We start from the raw sequence: 18,017 nt of genomic DNA on the forward strand, positions 1-18,017 counted from the left end.
AATAAGTTAATTAGGGGGTCACTGGCCCTGAGGATCGACACTATACTGCTAATATCTCTTTGTTGTTATTGCACGTGTCCCTCTATCATTATTGCACATTGCTCTACTAAACGTACCCCACTGTCACTATAAGTCCACCATGAGTTCATTTCATATATCCCTCTGACACTATTACATATAATTGTATTGCACATGATAATATTGCATGTTTCTCTTAATCACTATTGCACATATCCCCGTCTACATTCCATATATTTACCCTCTACAAGTCCCTTCTAACACTATTACACATATCCCATTATCACTATCACTCATCATCTTTAAACACTATTATACATGACTATATTGCAGGAAGCCCACATCTACACATTTACAATTAGGAGAATCAATAGTGGTGGTTGTGATCTCAGGAAGAAAACCGTGTTTTCTTACTAGTATTCATTTTAAACATTTTTGTTGTTTAACCCTTTCATGCATGAAGTATGATAACCTCAGTCAGGATTTTTTTTACCATTTGTTTTTGTCCATCTTTAGGCATAAAAAATAAGGTTTGAACTTTATTTTTTTCAATTTATTTTTATTAAAATATATTTACATGTCCACTCAGATGGACACCATGGATATTGTTTTAGAAATATGGATTTAACAAACAAATGGATAAAATGATATACAGTGTATTGAACTGTGAAATGTGATGTGAACTATGAACTAATATAATGTATGTATTTATTTATTTTATTTACTTAATCAGGGACCATGCAATTACCATGGGACACATAGAGCCGATGCATTACATATGGAGTGTGGAGCATAAAGCGACGGTCCAGATGGCTGTGGAGGAATTATAAACTAAACTAGAAAAGCACTCAGAGAGCGCAGACCTCCGCCAGGCCATCTGTCTGTCTGTTAACAGCATAACTCAAAAACTCATGGACGGATTTTCACCAAATTTTTTGCAGGATGTCCGGAAGAGCAAAAGTAACAATCGATTAGATTTTGGAGGTGATCCGGATCACTGTCTGGATCCAGGATTTTTTTGAAGGACTCTGTACATTTGAGAGATGGCTGCCAGGAGAGATGGCCTGCCGGCCATCTCTCAAATGTACTGAGTCCTTCAAAAAAATCCTGGATCCAGACAGTGATCCGGATCACCTCCAAAATCTAATCGATTGTTACTTTTGCTCTTTCAGACATCCTGTAAAAATTTGGTGAAAATCCGTCCATGACTTTTTGAGTTATGCTGTTAACAGACAAACAGACAAACAGACAAACAAACTCCGATGATTACATTACCTCCTGGTGGAGGTAATTAAACACGGGGAAAGGTAACTCACAGCAGTCCAGGGTTTGGGAGACGGAGTGTGGAGTGTGGAGTGTGGCGTATGGCGTGTGGCATGCGGTCAGCAAGTGGTGTGTATCCGGCATGAAGCATGAACAGAGTCCAGACAGTGAAGGGTATGTAACGGCATATAGCTTGTAGCGTCCGGTGTGCAGAGTGCAGAGTACGGAGTGCAGAGTGCAGAGTTCAGTCGCAATGATCCAGCAATGGAGGCTGAGGAGAGCCAGGCTTTTATGCTGAGCTGATTGCTCCTGATTGTCATCACGCTCAGCTGAGCTTCCTCCCAGCTGTTCCTCATTAAACGAGTCTGATCACTGGCACAGGAGGGAATGTGACAGTACCCCTCCTCTCAAGGTGCGCCTTCTGGCGCACACTGGACTGGTCGGGGTGCCGGCAGGCAGCTCTGGGACCGGCAGGGATCCGGCAGGCGGGACCACTCCAGGGGCGGCCCGAGGGACGGGCGGGCTGGGACCAGGTGGGCAGGGGGGACAACGTTGGAGGACGGTCCCGGGGCTGGAGTTGGACTGCTCCGGAGGATGGCCTGGGGGCTGGACAGACCGGGGCCGGACAGGCTGGAGCCGGACAGGCTGAATGGACCGCTCCGAAGGACGGCCTGGACGTAGAACGGGCTGGTGCTGGACTGGGAACCGGCAGCTGGATCGACGGGGACCCTCTGGGGGCTGGACTGGGAACCGGCAGCTGGATCGACGGGGACCCTCCGGGGGCCGGACTGGGAACCGGCAGCTGGACCGACGGGGACCCTCCGGGGGCCAGACTGGGAACCGGTGATGGTGGGACCCCTCCAGGGGTCGGGTCGGTGGCCGGTCTGGGGACCGGCGATGGTGGAAACCCGCCGGGAACAGAGCAGGAACTGGTGGGCCCACCGGGGGCGGAACCAGCGGCCCCTCCAGGGGCAGAGCTGGAACCGGCGGCCCTTCCAAGAACGGAGCTGGAACTGGCGGCCCCTCCGGGAATGGAACCGGAGGCCCCTCCGGGGGCGGAGCCAGAACCGGTGGCCCCTCCAGGGGTGGAGCTGGACTGGACTGGAACGGGACTGGGCTCGAGCTGGAGTGGAGAATAGTTGGACTGAACTAGGACTGGACGTAACTGGACTAGACCTGAACTGGACTGGACTCAAGTTGGACCGGACGATTGCTGGACAGGACTGGTAACCCTTCGGGGAACGAAACTGGGAACTGCATCAAACCAAAAACAGAGGACTGAGCTACACTAAGACCAGGGGACCTCTTGTGAAGTAGAACTGGGGACAGGACTAGACTCGGAATTGGGGACCCCTCAGGGGACAGGACAGGAGGCAGAACAGGGTAAGGGGCAGAAGGGACTGAAAAGACTGGAGGGACAGGAGTGACTGAAAGGACTGGAGGGACAGGAGGGACTGAAAGGACTGGAGGGACAAAAAAGGACTGGAGGGACAAGGCTGAGGAGACTACTCCTGCAGGGGAACCCGGGACTGGGTTTGGACTGGACGGAACAGGACTGGACTTAAATTGGATCGGATTGGAACTCGACTGAACTAAACAAAAAGAAAGGAAGGAGAAAGGCCCCCACACGGCTGCCGAGGCGGTATGCCTCTTCAGGGTTAGGGGGGAAATGCTACGTCTCCTCAAAGCTGCCAAGGAGGCGCTACGATCTTCAAGGGTTCAGGGAAGGGGGGACGCCTCACCAAAGCCGCGGGGAAGGCGGGACGCCTTGACAAAGACACGGGGGAGGCGGGACGCCTCGACCAAGACACGGGGGAGGCGGGACGCCTCGACAAAGACACGGAGGAGGCGGGACACCTCACAAAGGCCTCGGGGGAGGCGAGACGTCTCACCAGAGCCACGGGGGAGGCCGGACGCCTCCGGAAGGCTGCAGAGGAAGTGGAACGTCTCCTTAAAGCCGCCGGGGAGGCGGAAAGCTTCATCAATGCTGCAGAGGAGGCGATTCGCCTCCTTAAGGCTGCAGAGAAGGCGGGACGCTGCCTCAGATAGGATCTGGGGGAGACGTTACGCCTCTCTAAGGCTGCAGAGGAGGCGGAACACCTCCTTACGGCTGCAGAGGAGGTGGAACACCTCCTTAAGGACGCAGGAGAGGCGGAGTGCCTCTTTAAAGTTGCAGCGGGAGCCCGTTGCTCCTTGGGAGTTGCAGCGGGAGCCCGTTGCTCCTTGGGAGCGGCAGCGGGAGCCCGTTGCTCCTTGGGAGCGGCAGCGGGAGCCCGTTGCTCCTTGGGAGCGGCAGCGGGAGCCCGTTGCTCCTTTAGCAGTGCGGGGGGAGCGTTGAGCTCCTCTAAGGCCGTGGGGGGAACGTTGAGCTCCTCTCAGGCCGCGGAGGAGGCCTTATGCCTCTTCAAGGTTATAGGGCCCGCAAGGGCCGAAGACGGGCCAATGGGCCCCACAGGGACAGAAGACGGGCCGATGGGCCCCACAGGGACAGAAGACGGGACGATTGGCCCCGAAGATGGGGCAATGGGCCCCACTGGAGTTGAAAAGAGTGAGGCGGCTCGAGGCCTCTCCTCAGCCGGAAGGAGTGGAACGGCACTGGGCCTCTCCTCAGCTGGAGGGAGTGAGGCGGCACAGGGCCTGTCCTCAGGTGAAAGGAGTGAGATGGCTCGGGGCCTCTCCTCAGCCAGAGGGAGTGAGGCGGCATTGAGCCTTTCCAGGACCGCAGTGGCAGTAATTACTGCCTCCATGAATGTGGTGATGGTTCTGGGATCCATTGCGGTAGCTAAAGCCTCCCCGTAGGTGGATTAGGCCGCCTTGGACCTCTCCAACCCCGAGATGATGGCGTCGATCGTCTCTTGGACGGAGGCGACAGCCCCTGACCCCCCAAGACGGGATACAGCGGCCCTCAGCCTTTCAATGACGGCCGAGGCCGCTCTCAAAGCCTCTGGAATCGAGGGCGCCACACTAGGTCCCCCAAGCATGAGGGCTGCAGAGGTGTCGCCCAGCTCTAGAGCCGAGGAGGAGTAGAGTTCCTCTGGAGCCGAAACCGGTGCGCCACGACGCCTCCTGGCGTTTCGCCTTCGGCAGCCAGACGTCTTGGCAGGTGGCGCTGTGGCTTGTGGGGAAATAGGGTCGGGTTGGCTACTGTGTGAAACGCTAGAGACCGGTGGGTCAACTAGCTCAGAAGCCAGCAGACTAGGGGACAGGGAGCAGAAACTCTCCGAGGGAGAATTCAGAGGGTTGGGCAATGCGCCTGCTGGGTTCAAGGGCGGCTGGATCATTCTGTCACGATCTGGTGGTGTGAACCCAAGCAGCAGGCGAAACAGGCAGGCAGGTGAATTAATAGGGATTTAATATACAAAAATATATATAAACACAAGTACAAACAGAAAAACACTCCTAGTGGAAGGTACGGGGAAATTAACCGGACGATGAACAACTAAACCAAAACTAAACAAAGGGCGACGGTCCAGATGGCCGTGGAGGAATAACAAACTAAATTAAACCCGGGGAAAGGTAACTCACAGCAGTCCAGGGTTTGGGAGACGGAGTGTGGAGTGTGGCGTATGGCGTGTGGCATGTGGTCAGCGAGTGGTGTGTATCCAGCATGAAGCATGAACAGAGTCCAGACAGCGAAGGGTATGTAACGGCATATAGCTTGTAGCATCCGGTGTGCGGTGTGCAGAGTGCAGAGTTCAGTCGCAATGATCCAGCAATGGAGGCTGAGGAGAGCCAGGCTTTTATGCTGAGCTGATTGCTCCTGATTGTCATCACGCTCAGCTGAGCTTCCTCCCAGCTGTTCCTCATTAAATGAGTCTGATCACTGGCATAGGAGGGAATGTGACAGTCCCTGATTGGACTTTTAAGTAAAAGTGGTCAAAGGACCAACAACACAAATAAAAACAGCACAGACAACATAAATAATCAAACACCATTGGGGGATTCACTCTCCTGTAAAGTCTCTCGCTCATTATACATCGACTGTCAGCCATAGCAGGGTGCACTGCCCCAGCACTAACTTACACTGGATGTTTTTATGGCTAGATTTACTGCAAGGAAACTATTCTAAACTTTGACAGCATATCAAAATCAAACTAAAATCTGTTTTACTAGACAGGTCATAACAGAAAGAGTATACACACCACTGGCACAAAATTGGAACTGTCTCTGAACTGAGGATAGCATTACACTAATAATAATATCCTGGCATAATACCTTGTGATGCATCCTCAGCCTCATCTTCCTCGGCATCCTTTCTGGACTCATTGTCCTCAGCTCCACTGTCACTACTACTGCTACTGTTTACTAATTCTTCCCTTTCTGGTAGCCATTCCTCCTCACTTCTACAAGCATCATTCTTCTCACTTGACTGTAGTAATTCCTCTACTATCCTGTTGGCCTGTGTATTATACCCTGCTCCTGAGCTCTACAAAATATAAATATATAGAAAAACTTGAAGTTACAGTCTAAAAACATTAACAAGTTTATTTACTGCCAAAAAAAGTTCCTGCAGATGATATATTTTCAAGAACAGCAGCAGTAATAGCATAATTGTAGCCTGTGAATTGTAGTTGAAATATAGCTTGTGATGCATGATGTACACTTAAGTGGACATGTGATTAATTATAATTTCATCCTGATAAAAAAATAATCAATACTTGGAAATTTTTGCAATTGCATGACTCCTTAGATGTTACTTGATGTCACCATATTTTTGTTTCCTGCAAAGCTCTCTTTTATAGAAGGTTTGAGCAAAAGGAAACGAGCAACTTGGTGTTTCTGGCCGTGTGTTGGCCGTCTTGGTTTCACTCTTTTTTAAATTAATTTGCAATGGCTAGGCAATCACTGGCAGTGCATGAAATGATGCAATAGGATCAACTGTAGTGGCTGATGTGCAACGATGTCATCAAAATTCATACACATACAAGAAAACAGATTTTGAATAGCTGTGCACTGTAGTGTAGTATGATCTTAATGTCTATTTTTAAATCATCTTTATAATTAATTCTAAACTTCTGTGCTGAATGTATTTTTTTTCCATTGTAAAGTATGTTTATATGTTTACCATGAAGGTGGGGTACAGGGGATGTGCATCATTTGTACATCCTGATGCCAGCCACCGCATGAAGTAGTACAGTCGTGGTCAAAGTTTACATACACTTGTAAAGAACATAATGTCATGGCTCTCTTGAGTTTATGGTTATTTCTACAACTCTGATTTTTCTCTGATAGAGTGATTGGAACAGATGCTTCTTTGTCACAAAAAAACATTCATGAAGTTTGGTTCATGAATGAGGGACAACCCCTCCCACCCACTGCATGACACTGTGAAGTCCCAAGGTAGCAATTTCAGTAGGAGACTGAGACACTTAACCTACAATACGGAACGCTATCGCAACTCATTCATTCCATCTGCTATAAGACTTTATAACACCAGCATCACTGTCTGATGTTTACACAAAAATGGACTGCTTCACACAATCCCTTACCACATAATCTGCATAGTTTCTCTGTACTTCACATCATTCCATAAGCCACCTTTCCCTTTCTACACTCCTGGACATATTGTGATTGTGATTATGATTATCATTACATTGTTGTTTACTGTTGCTATTGTTGCTCTGCTGTATGATGTATGCTGCTGTAACATGGGAAATTTCCCCGGACACGGGGAATAATAAAGGATTATCTTATCTTTTATGACTTTATTATGGGTTAACAGAAAAAGTGACCAAATCTGCTGGGTCAAAAATATACATACAGCAACATGAATTAGCAATTTTAGTGACTTAGAAAGTTGTGTCAATGAAATGAGCTTCATAGCATTGCCTCTTAACTTCTTGTGAGTGATTATGAGTGACTACAGCTGGTTACGTCTCTAAGGCCATTTAAATAGGGCTCAGTGGATACAAATGCCCACAAACGCTACAACGGGAAAGTCAAAGGAGCTCAGCACGGATCTGAAAAAGCGAATCATTGACTTGAACAAGTCAGGAAAGTCACTTGGAGCCATTTCAAAGCAGCTGCAGGTCCCAAGAGCAACAGTGCAAACAATTGTTTATAAGTATAAAGTGCATGGCACTGTTTTGTCACTGCCACGATCAAGAAGAAAATGCAAGCTATCACCTGCTGCTGAGAGAAAATTGGTCAGGAGGGTTAAGAGTCAACTGAAAACCACCAAAAAGCAGATCTGCCAAGAATTAGAAGCTGCTGGAACACAGGTGTCAATGTCCATGGTCAAGCGTGTTTTGCATTGCCATGGACTGAGAGGCTGCCGTGCAAGAAGGAAGTCCTTGCTCCAAAAGCGACACCTTAAGGCTCAACTGAAGTTTGCTGCTGATCACATGGACAAAGATAAGACCTTCTGGAGGAAAGTTCTGTGGTCAGACGAAACAAAAATCGAGCTGTTGGGCCACAATGCCGAGCAATATGTTTGGAGGAGAAAAGGTGAGGCCTTTGACCCAAAGAACACCATGCCTACCGTCAAGCACGGTGGTGGTAGAATTATGCTGTGGAGTTGTTTTGCTGCCCATGGAACTGGTGCTTTACAGAGAGTAAATGGGATAATGAAGAAGGAGGATTACCTTCAAATTTTTCAAGATAAACTAAAATGATCAGCCCAAAGGTTGGATCTTGGCCACAGTTGGGTGTTCCAACAGGAAAATGACCCCAAACACACATCAAAAGTGGTAACGGAATGGCTAAATCAGGCTAGAATTAAGGATTTAGAATGTCCTTACCAAAGTCCTGACTTAAACCCCATTGAAAACATGTGGACAATGCTGAAGAAACAAGTCCATGTCAGAAAGCCAACAAATTTAACTGAACTGCACCGATTCTGTCAAGAGGAGCGGTCAAAGATTCAACCAGAAGCTTGCCAGAAGCTTGTGGATGGCTTCCAAAAGCATCTACAGGTCCTTCTCAAAAAATTTGCATATTGTGATAAAGTTCAGTATTTTCTGTAATGTACTGATAAACATTAGACTTTCATATATGTTAGATTCATTACACACAACTGAAGTAGTTCAAGCCTTTTATTGTTTTAATATTGATGATATTGGCCAAATAGTGCAGCGGTTAAGGAGAATATTTGGAAGAATTGTTCAAATAGTGATAAAAGTACCAAATTTTGCAGATGCATAGCCAAAACCATTGGTAAGCAGAAAAAGGAGAGCTTCAGCAAAAATTAAAAGATTAAGGGGGTGGATTCAATGTTTTATTTAGGATACTCGGTTTTTAGCAAGAAATATGCATTGTGTGTATTTATTTTGTAACTATCTCTTTGACAACAACAAAAACAGGGCTAAATGTACTTTGTAAATACTTAAAAAGTGTTGACAATGTAGAAATGACCAATAAAAAATATTTTAAACTTTCAGACAAAAAAGTAACTAAGCACACCAATTATTTAATTGCCATTCAAACGTTTTATTATGAGCCTTGAGTGTCTCTACTATGCCCTGACCATCATTCAACCTATTCAGATTTATATTCATAGGCACACGATTGATTTTGTCAAATTCTGAAAGATTATTTGCAATGTAATCATAACCAGATGTTTCTTCTGTTCTCCTTGCTGGACATTTCAGTTCACCTAATCCTGCATCATCTGTTTGGCACAAGAAACGTAACGACCAGTCTGTTGGTTTCGCAGTAGTGCTTGATTGTCCCATCAGGCCTGAAGCAACTAGCTTGAATGTTTTCTGCATTTTTACCAGATTACTTCCACCAACTAAAATGTCTAATTACAATCCTCCACCATGAATTTACATTGCACGTATTAGTCAGTAAGCTGTTATATGCACATGAAAATGCTACACTTCAGTACCATCAGGAACATGCACATGCATCTGAAAGACAAAATAGTGTTAGGAAAATTAGTGCCATTTTCATAGTAGTGAATTGCAAAAGAATTGGTGTCTATAAATATGTACAAGCATCCTCCACATACTGTAGATAGACATTTTAAAATATAAAATTCAAAATGATTAGCTCATATTACATGTACATGTATTAATTTACATCATCAATTTTATGATTATCACCTCCACTATTCTACTCAAGCTGAATCCACCACCAATTACAAGAGTTCAAAATTAATGGCAGCCAGGATGTCGGTGGTCCTCAGTTCAGGTCTCTCATTTTGTGATTATGAACATGCACATGCATCTGTAAGACAGAATGTGTAATCATGTAGCCAGAGGATATAATCAGATCAAATAATCAAACCAGTGTCACCCACTCAGGTCAATATCAACTTTTTGTTCTTTTTTTTTTTGCTCATGCAGGAGAGTCTTGTAAAAACCACAACAAAGTTTTCTGAAAATGATAATAACAGATGCAGACAGACAGGATAGGTGCAAATCAGACCCATTTTTAACATTTCAACTCACCATTGAACCATTTTCTATAAGTATGCTAAGTCTGTACAGAAAATGGTTCAACCAGCCCTTAAGAATAACATCATATTTGAGATCAATGGGCCTCATTCATGAACGCGTTCGTAGAAAAGCGTTCGTAAGAACGGCTTTAAGAACTTCCAAGAGAAAAGTACGTCGGATTCACGAAGCGTTCTTGACAAGCCAAATCTGTTCTTAGGAGAGAGATGCGCCGGATTCAAGAACAGTCTCTACGAACACCCTCCCCTCTCATTAACATGACATTTACATTGTATTGACTTGTAAATGTAAAAGGTACACCCTCTAAACTTCCTTATAAGGCAGCAGCAAGAGAGTGTTTGAGACAGTGAGCACTGGAGTGCAGGTGAAACTCCGCCCACCAGAGTGATGGTCATTTCTGCAGATGACAGAGCTTCAAACAGCCAATAAAGTCTGACCTGAGACAGCTAAACTGTTATTCACCTTATTCAGGAAGTGAGGCAGGGCAGCGCCATTTTTGAGATTGACTTCCGGTTGACCGTCTTCGCACTACAACAACATCGAGTCCTCTCGCTACTGTAGCTACTTTTAACTGTTCTTTTAAGCGATTTTAACATGTCTGGCATCAATTGTGCTGTCCATGGGTGCCACAACAACTGGGGAAAGATGACGCTTTCTCTCTCTCAGAATTGTTTAGAGCACGGAAAGGTTCGATCTGAATGCTGCGGACCAGCTCATGGCTATGTAAACACACAGCTTGCATCGGTCACTGTCAGCGCAGCTACAGCGATTCTACCAAAGTTCAGTTTCCACTAAAGACCTAGCTATGCCATCAGTGAGGTAAAAAGATACTCCCTGCTATTTTGAAACGTTGTTATGACTGCGGTTTGGTCAGAATCAGTTTTTTGTTGCTCCAGGGAATTAGCATTAGCTTGTGACAGGGCTAATAACACAGTAAACTGCAGGAGCTGTTTCAGAAATGACAATAACAACCTCCATTTGCACAACCACATCATATATACATGAATCAAATAAAGTTTTATTCAAATCAACATGCCTTCCATAATATCGCAGCAGTGTGACAGCAGGACCGTCCCAACCCAGCGATACAGGAGCATCCTGTGGTCTCCACCACTCCATCAGCTGTCACCAACACCTACGCCATGTGTGTGGAGGTACTAGCCTGACTCGGGCTGACATTAGCTTTAAGAAACGTATATTCCCGTTCTTGATGTAACAGAACAGCGCCGACTTTACCACTGTGCAAATATTGATAGGCTTCAGTGCTCTTATAATTCCTCATAGCCGAGCGTTCAACGCCAAGAGACAACACGAAATAGTTAAAAATATCGCCATACATGACTTGTGGCCACTTTTTCATGTCATCCTCCCACTCTGTAATAAGTTGCGGATGCGGCAGACTTGATCCATTTCTGTTTTTTTAAAGAGGTTTCCGTTTCTTCCCACATAACTCTCTCAGTTGTAAACACTGGCATGATCGAGTTACCAGAAGTGCTACTCAAAACAGGAAGTCCCGCCCGTTGGAAAATGGGCGGAGCTGAATAAGGTGAATACTCAGAAAGGGTGTGTGTCGTAATCAGGGCCGGCTCTCCCTATACGCGAATTAAGCGGCTGCTTAGGGCCCCGCCGCCACTAGGGGGCCCCCGAATTGACTGTGTCTGATGGTCTGACCCACAGACTGCCATCTAACATTACTTGCTTCGGACTAACCTGGCAACCACCCAACACGCGTTGTAAGTTCAGTGTCGCTGATTGGGCGGCAGCGGCAGCCCCAGACATGTCAAGGCACTTTTTTCAGCCGTTACAATAACGTGTTTTCCCGAGCCGTCTTTGAATGCACCATGAGCGCATGCTAACGCAGGTGTTCCACAGGAGACGTGCTGCTGTGCTGAGCAGTGCTGAATGTGCAGCTGGAGTAATGTTTAGCAAACCAACCAGAGCCAGCAAGAAGCAAAAAACATTTTTTTCCAAACAAACCGTGTAAGTTGTGTGACCTTGTTGGATGTAAACAATGTTAGACTTGTTAGCTAAATGATGACAAGGTAAAACGTGGCAATATATCAATATGTTAAGCTAGTTAACAATCATTCAAATGTGGTTGCCTCTGTTACATTACTGCTAATTAGTTTATTCTTGGAATAAACCCAGTCCTCTTTCATTTCTGGGCAGAAGATGTGCTCACAATTGCTCTCCATGCATTTAAGTCTTTTGGTCCCAAAAGAGGAGAGTCAGGGAGGAGAAAAAAGAATAGGCTATCTATGGTATAAATTTACAACTATTTTTTTACTCCTTTGTAATTCTATCTCAGAATTTTGATTTTCAGATTTTTTAATGATTATTTCCATAACAAAGAGCAGAGTCAGGCAGGAGATGGACCAGAGGCGGCGGCCAGCAGTAATGTTGACCATGCAGGGTCTGCAGAGGTGAAAAAAAATATATAAGTGGCTGAGAAAAAAATATGTATCTATGGGTTAAAGTGATTTTGAGGTTAAATTCTACTGCAATTTTTACTCTTCCTAATGCTATTTCAGAATTTTTCTTACCACATTTTTAATGTTTATTGCCATAACAGAAAGAGCAGAGTCAGGGAGGAGATGGATCAGAGGCCAGCAGCAGGGACAAGGATGTAGGGTCTTTACAGGTAAGGAGAGATTATAACTTCCTGAAAATAAGATACTAGAATAAGATAAGTACTGATCATTTCATGTTCAGTGTTTGGCACCTTTGGCTACTCGTCCAGTAGATGTTCAAGGGACATTGTTGTCAACTTAACTAGAGTTTGGCCACTAAAACTTTAGATTTTATAGTTTAAAGTTTTATACTTTATAGTTTAAAGAACTAGCTTAGTTGGTCCCTGGTATTGTACTGTGACTGTTAGGGATTATGTGGTTCTTTAACCACTAAGGACGGTGCAATTAAATGTAAGAGAATGATAAATCGCTCTGAAAAATTTGTCCCCCTCACTTCTGAGATGGTGGTTACGCCCATGCCTGTCTTTATTCCAATAAAACATAAATCATCATGGTAACATATCAATTTAAACTGGCTTATTAGAAAACTATACGGGAAAAATACAGGAAAGAAAAAATAAACCAGCAGTCAGTTGGTGACTCCATGCTTCATGCGTAAGTTAGGCTACTGTGACACCACGGCACCGTTTCAAACTTGATCGATTACACTGGTCTGGAGAAGCCACAGATGGAAAAGCAGTAGCACTAGAGATGGCATCATGGCTCCAAAAAGGAAGTTCAGGAGTGGGCTGAATATTTGCTGTTAATCATGTGCATGTGTGTTTTAACCCAATTACAAGCTGTGCATGTGATTTGGTAGTTACCCTGTGCATGTTTTGGGGCCACAAAAAAAATCTTGCTTAGGGTCACCAAAGTCCTAGGGCCGGCCCTGGTCGTAATAAAACACCCTCTGCCTCTGCTGCAGTGACAGGTAAAACTGCCCAGGCCATGTCCGCCTTGTCTCCCCGGTCAGCGCGTGCGTGCACACTGGGGCGCGTGCACGTGGCGGCAGTCATCGCGCGTGCACGTCGTAGTGGTCATTGCGCTTGTACCTCCCACAGACCTCCAAACATGTTAATGTGACCAAGTGCAGCTTCAGATCTAAAATCTGATTTTGAGTTTAACTGGCACTGAACTATAAACCCATTGATCACTAAAATTCACTTGAATAAATCTAGTTTTAAATTAAATAATTTGTGGTAATATTTGAATCATTTTAAGAAAGAAATTCAAATTTTTGGATCAGTTTTGACTGTAACAAAATTCTAAAAGAGCAGATTTTTTGTGCGTAAGAGTCCTCCTGAGTGTTCTTAGAATTTGTTCTTACTTTTAAGAACAGGTCAGTTAAGAACACGTTTGTGAATGCCAAAATCTTCTTAAAAAGGCTCTAAGAACAGATTTGTTCTTAAGAACGCTTCATGAATGAGGCCCAAGAAGTATAACAATAAACTGAAACCCTTTAAATCAAAATTTAATGTTTAAGGACAATACTCTAAAGAGTGAAATACATGAAAAAGACATAGGATTGTTACTTTTAAGTTACACAGCTGTAAACTGTGCAACAATTGGATGAACAGCCATGTATAATGTAGGCCAAATGTTACTGATATGGTATAATTCTTAACTCTTAAGTATTCTGTATATTCAAAGTTTAAATTGTATACATTTTGAAGTATTTATGCTGCAGAACCACTATTTTGTTTATAGCTAAACATGCTTAAAATCCCTCTAATCAATAGCTGTCTTCCACTTGAAGGGAAAATAGGCCACCAATTTGGCTATATACACAGTGTTGGGTCTGGTGACTCTCAACTTCCTTTTCACAATATCCCACAGATTCTCTATGGGGTTCAGGTCAGGAGAGTTGGCAGGCCAATTGAGCACAGCAATACCATGGTCAGTAAACCATTTACCAGTGGTTTTGGCACTGTGAGCAGGTGCCAGGTCGTGCTGAAAAATGAAATCTTCATCTCCATAAAGCTTTTCAGCAGATGCAAGCATGAAGTGCTCCAAAATCTCCTGATAGCCAGCTGCATTGACCCTGCCTTGATAAAACACAGTGGATCACCACCAGCAGCTGACATGGCACCCCAGACCATCACTGATTGTGGGTACTTGACACTGGACTTCAGGCATTTTGGCATTTCCTTCTCCCCAGTCTTCCTCCAGACTCTGGCACCTTGATTTCTGAATGACATGCAAAATTTGCTTTCATCCAAAAAAAGTACTTTGGACCACTGAGCAACAGTCCAGTGCTGCTTCTCTGTAGCCCAGGTCAGGCGCTTCTGCCGCTGTTTCTGGTTCAAAAGTGGCTTGACCTGGGGAATGCGGCACCTGTAGCCCATTTCCTGCACTCGCCTGTGCACGGTGGCTCTGGATGTTTCTACTCCAGACTCAGTCCACTGCTTCCGCAGGTCCCCCAAGGTCTGGAATTGGCCCTTCTCCACAATCTTCCTCAGGGTCCGGTCACCTCTTGTAGTTGTGCAGCGTTTTCTGCCACACTTTTTCCTTCCCACAGACTTCCCGCTGAGGTGCCTTGATACAGCACTCTGGGAACAGCCTATTTGCTCAGAAATTTCTTTGTGTCTTACCCTCTTGCTTGAGGGTGTCAATGATGGCCTTCTGGACAGCAGTCAGGTCGGCAGTCTTACCAATGATTGCAGTTTTGAGTAATGAACCAGGCTGGGAGTTTTTAAAGGCCTCAGGAATCTTTTGCAGGTGTTTAGAGTTAACTCGTTGATTCAGATGATTAGGTTGATAGCTCGTTTAGAGAACCTTTTCATAATATGCTAATTTTTTGAGATAGGGATTTTTGGTTTTTCTTTACTTTTTGGCCAATATCATCAATATTAAAACAATAAAAGGCTTGAACTACTTCAGTTGTGTGCAATGAATCTAACATATATTAAAGTCTAATGTTTATCAGTACATTACAGAAAATACTGAACTTTATCACAATATGCTAATTTTTTGAGAAGGACCTGTAATTAAAGTGAAAATGGCCAAGGGACGTGTAACCAAATATTAGCATTGCTGTGTGTATATTTTTGACCCAACAGATTTGGTCACTTTTTCTGTTAACACATAATAAAGTCATTAAAAAAAAACTGCATGAATGTTTTTTGTGACAAAGAAGTATCTGTTCCAATCACTCTATCAGAGAAAAATCAGAGTTGTAGAAATAACTGGAAACTCAAGAGAGCCATGACATTATGTTCTTTTTAAGTGTATGTAAACTTTTGACCACGACTGTAGATGTCAAGCCTAACGATTACATCCGGCCACCCACCAAACCTCTCTCTGAGCTTGGTTTGTCCTCCTTGCTCCGTGCAGCAGTCAGTGTCCACAAAATTGCAGAACTTTCAGTTAATTTAAGAATTAAGTGATGTTGAGGAGTTATCACAATTTTAGGCTTATATTTGGTTCATTTAGTTAATTTAGCTGTACACCACATGTGATTAAGAACCATTGGAAAGTAGAAATCCAATAATTCTTCCTGTTTTTACAGTTTCTGGCTCAGATAAATGGTGGCTTTTAAAAAAAAAGTTTTATTTATTTACATATAACTTGTCTTTCATGTGTTTTGGGGTTCTGAGGGTTAAATCACAAATAATTTTGAACCACTTTTCAGACAAAACAACTTTTGAACAGTTGAGATGAATATTCTTAACAGACAAAACCAATCGATTCATACTTCGCAATGTAAGGTGTAGTCCTTGCAGTAATATGTGAAAGAGAGAAACCCAACAAAGCCAAAAATAATGCAACTAGAGGGCCCGATTTGTGAGATGATTGTTAAAAAAAGTTCTCTACAGTATGAAGTTTTTCAATTCAGTGCTGCAAAAAACAGAACTTTCCTTCCCTTCGTCTTTAGGCCGGAGGAGGCCCGAGACATTTCATCCCAGATGATCGGTCGAAAGCTGTATACCAAGCAGACCGGGGAGGCGGGTCGTATCTGCAACCAGGTGTTCATCTGTGAGCGCAGGTATCCACACAGAGAGTACTACTTCGCCATCACCATGGAGAGGTCCTATCAGGTGAGAAGAACAACGACCTGAAACCAGATAATGTGATTCCATCTCACATCTTCTTCTGCTTGACCAGCTGTGATCCTGAATGAAACTTCTCCATCAGACATTATGGATATTTAAAACAATATGTCTAACTTTAGATAGATTCCCAGATAACTTTTATAAAAATTGATCCACTTTCAGTGCATTTTTTTGAGTTTAAGCGACGAGAAGAATAAATGTTTGAAAGCGATAGCCATTGATGCGTTGTATACCGTTATTTCTTTTAGGTGAAACAAATGGGTTTAAATTCAGATAAATTTAGAAAAAGCATAAAAGATTTGACACCTTTTTTAACCCTTATTTTTTTAACCCTTAGATCCACAAATGATTGGACCCTACACTCTTCCATATGAGGGTCAAACATAAGAATCAATGCGTTTTTATGCCATTTTTGTTATTTTGGTTCAGATTAATCATTTGTATTATTGTTTGCATTATATTTTTGTCCACACAAGACCGATTTCCATGTTTGAAATGTTTATTTTCCCTTTATAGCAGATTTTTGAACATTTTGATCATTGAAAAGGAAGAATATTCCACAGAACAGCAGTAGAAGAATGTCAACACACATTTTGTTGACATTTTTTCCACTCTTCCTCCAAGTTTGTGTACTTCATCACCTCCTGTGTGATATTGTCAGTGATAAAGAGCTTGGAGTGTTAATAAAAATGTTCTTTAAAAGTATAAAGGTAACTTGAAAATTTAAATGCACTAATACAAAAAGCATGTTTTTTTCAGGAATAGCTGGAATATTAATGAAGATATTGAAAGAAAACGACCTCACCGGGTCATTTTTTATCCCCCGCCGGCCGTAGGCACGAAGGGGGATATTGGCGTGGGCACGTCCGTCCGTTCCGTCCGTCCGTATGTCCGTCCGTATGTCCGTACGTCCGCATTTCGTTTCTGGAGCATATCTCAGAAACTACTTGAGGGATTTCATTCATATTGCGCCCAGGCCATCTCTATATAGTATAGATGTGCCTTTTGGGGTGTATGACCTTGACCTGATTTTCAAGGTCATAGTGAGGCACTTCAAATATTTTTTGGTTTCCGGATCATAGCTCAGAAACTAGTTGAGGGATTTCATTCATATTGCGCACACTAAGCCTGTTGGTAATGTAGATGTGCCTTTTCGGATGTATGACCTTGACCTGACTGTTTTTTTTTATTGTAGTGAAGATGTATCATTTTCTAGGTGTATCGTCCAGTATATATTATTATTGCTTGCACTCAGAGGTACGATATATAAGGCGGGGGATGTTTTAAGCGGAGCGTGTTTATTTTGACCCAGTTATGCGTCTAAAGGTTAATATCAGTTGTGTTTGGGGGTTGATGTGCTTATATTTTTTTATAGACTTTTTAAGATGCTCACATTTTTTTCTCCCTTTTAACCCTATTTTGCCGCCAGTCCTTTCCATCACGATAAGGAAGCTACTTTTTGTAGAATACTGTATATTATACACACGTGGACAAAATTGTTGGTACCCCTCAGTTAAAGAAGGAAAAACCCACAATTCTCACTGAAATCACTTGAAACTCACAAAAGTAACAATACATAAAAATTTATTGAAAATTAAATAATCAAAATCAGCCATCACTTTTGAATTTTGATTAACATAATTATTTAAAAAAACAAACTAATGAAATAGGGCTGGACAAAAATGACGGTACCCATAACTTAATATTTTGTTGCACAACCTTTTGAGGCAATCACTGCAATTAAACGATTTCTGTATTTGTCAATGAGCGTTCTG

At 43.7% G+C, this 18,017-nt stretch overlaps 1 protein-coding gene across 1 annotated transcript in view; it reads left to right on the top strand.

Moving 5' to 3' along the window:
* LOC110959563 (succinate--CoA ligase [ADP-forming] subunit beta, mitochondrial) overlaps positions 1-18,017 on the top strand; it is a 333,454-nt gene that overhangs the window by 130,935 nt on the left and 184,502 nt on the right. The window lies entirely within an intron of this gene.

The sequence above is a fragment of the Acanthochromis polyacanthus genome, chromosome 14 (assembly GCF_021347895.1).
Source record: "Acanthochromis polyacanthus isolate Apoly-LR-REF ecotype Palm Island chromosome 14, KAUST_Apoly_ChrSc, whole genome shotgun sequence".
NCBI lineage: Eukaryota > Metazoa > Chordata > Actinopteri > Pomacentridae > Acanthochromis > Acanthochromis polyacanthus.